The sequence below is a fragment of the Carettochelys insculpta genome, chromosome 6 (genome assembly GCF_033958435.1).
Source record: "Carettochelys insculpta isolate YL-2023 chromosome 6, ASM3395843v1, whole genome shotgun sequence".
Taxonomy (NCBI): Eukaryota; Metazoa; Chordata; order Testudines; family Carettochelyidae; genus Carettochelys; species Carettochelys insculpta.
Window position 1 is genome coordinate 83,138,981 of NC_134142.1, and position 2,596 is coordinate 83,141,576.

Sequence of the window (2,596 nt, forward strand, 5' to 3'; positions counted from 1 at the left end):
GCATCTCAGCAGCCCCAACCATGGGATTTGCTGAGGGGAGGAGGAGCGGGGGAAGCCCACTGAGTACTGGCACTTATTTTTTTTTAAAACAAAAAAGGCACTTCCTACTTGCATCACCCACTTTCTTGTCTCAGGGTCATTCATAAGAATGTTTTGTAATTCTATAAAGGATGTTTTAATGGGGAGTTATGGAAATGCTATGGAGAGGGACTTGGACACAGAACATATTTAGAACATATTGCGTGCAATACCAGAAGTATCATACAGTTACATTCTTATTACAAGTAGACCCAAAACAAAACTCCAGATTGAAAGATACAACCTTAAAAGCTCAAACCCAGACCCATATGCTAACTTTGTAAATGCCCCTATTGCAACATTAGCCTAAAAACAACACATCTAAGGTTTGGGGAGGGTCTTCAAAATATAAATTCAAATTTAAACAGCTTCAGTCCATCTCTAAGACTGTAAAAGTGAATTTTAAACCAATGCTTGTGCACTAAACCAGCTCCCTTTAACAAGACTAAATATACTAAGGCTATGTGTACACTAGATATAGAAGTCAAGTGCTGATGTGCAACTTTAGCTATGCCAATTGCATAGTGTGGCAAGGCTGGCCAGGCTCCTGGGCTCCAGGCCTCTATTTAGTCCACTCTCCCACAGCCCAGACACCACTGCCCTTCATGAGGAGGGGGAAGGAGGGAAGATGGTGGTCTGGAGGGGAACCCAGGCACCACCCACTCATTCCGGGTTCTAGCCCAGGGACCCTGTGTAGCTGCTGGTGGTGGGGGAGGGCTCCCCTCATTATGAATACCACAGCTCTTCCCTGGGCCACTTCCCCAGACAATTCTCCCCACCCCCGGACCTCCTCCAGGCAGTGGCAGTAGTAGTAGCAGCAGCCTTTTCCCCCTCCTGGTTTGGCTCCTCCTGTGGATTCAGCCTGCTTGGCCTTACTCCAAATCCCAGGCCTCCTAGGCAGGGGCTTTAGCCCCTTGTGGCTGAGCACTCCTCTCCTTCTTTTGGTCCCTCTAGAAAACTCGCTTTGCTTTGCTTTGCTTTGCTTTGCTCCTGTCCTCTCCTCCAGCTCTCTCCTCCCTTCTCTCTCCCCTGCCTACTGGGCAAGGGTTCTTTTAGAAGGAGGCTTAAGTGGGACCAACTGGCCCCAATTGACCCAGGGCATCTTCCTCCCCTGAAGCTCACACCCTGCTTGTTTTCCTGCCCTGCTTTTCCCTCTCGTTCTTACCCCCTTCCAGCCTTACCTTGTCACAGTAGCTAAAATCAGCTTTTTGGTGGTCGATTTCGATGTCTGTTTATAGGGAGGAAGGTCAACAGGAGCGTTTCTCCCACTGACCTTCCTTATTTCTCACCTCTCGCAAGGCATTCTGGGGTCAATTTTGAGCCCTGAAAGCATTGTTTTACACACACACAAAAGGAAACCCCAGAATACTGACCCTGAAAGGGTCGATCTTCTGCAGTAGAGTGACTGTAGGATCAGAGATAAAGAGCCCGATCCCGCGCTCTTTGAAGTCAATGGGAAAACAACCACTGACTTCAGTGGGAACCAAATGAAAATGCTAAGTAGATACTTTGAGACTTGATCCTGCGAGGTGTCAAGCATTCTGGCTCTGACCCAACAAATCACTTAGGCACACGCTTAACCTTAGGACAGGAACAGTGCCCTGTCACTCATATGCTGAAAGTGAAGCCCATGTCCATCAGGATCAGGACTGGAGGGTTTGGCACCTTGCAGGACTAAAGCCATGGAAATTTAAGCACTACACTAAATAGGGTATTTCAGGAATATGTAATAGTATGAATTACTCTTTGAACTCTGACAGTACAACTGTGAATGACAATCACAGCTCCACACTTTCCTCCCTGTAGTACTTGTTAGCTGTTTCCTATTTGAGACAACTGTCTAAAAGCATTGTAACACTATCAGTATCAGGGGATTCAGGAATCAAGATATCAGCCAGTGTATTCAGCATCCATCAGTGGCTGCAATTAAAAGAAACTTGACTAAACCCACACAGAGTTTGAGTTTGTTATTTCAGGGGGCATTTCAGTCTACATTTTCTTGTTAGTTGAGTTTCTTTGCTGGCAACAAACCGACCAGAACAGATTTTTCCTGACTGTAGATTGCCACAAGGGCAAAAAGTCTGAAAAAGCAACTGATGAAGAAACTGAAGAGAGAAAGCAATCACTATTGAAAGGGGGAATGCAAGGAAACCTTCCTCCTGTGTGAGCCTTGGCTGTAAATGGTCAATATCACTGTAGAAATGGATTGCATATTTGCCCTCCTCTATGTTTATGTATATTTTTGGTGAGGGGCGGTTGTTATTATTTGCTAAATAAATTGTGACATTTGACATATCCTCATCTTCTAGACTTTTGTGCATATTCCCTCATTTGGAGATATATTGTTATATACATTATTTTTAAATACATTTATGTCATACACCTCTGAAATTGTGTTTATCTGAACATCAGGAACACCACTATCAGAGATGAGACTCATGAGCAGAATGCCAGATGAAACTGTCCCACTTCCATTTTGCATTTTTCACACCAAAGTACATCTTTCTCTATTTTTTTC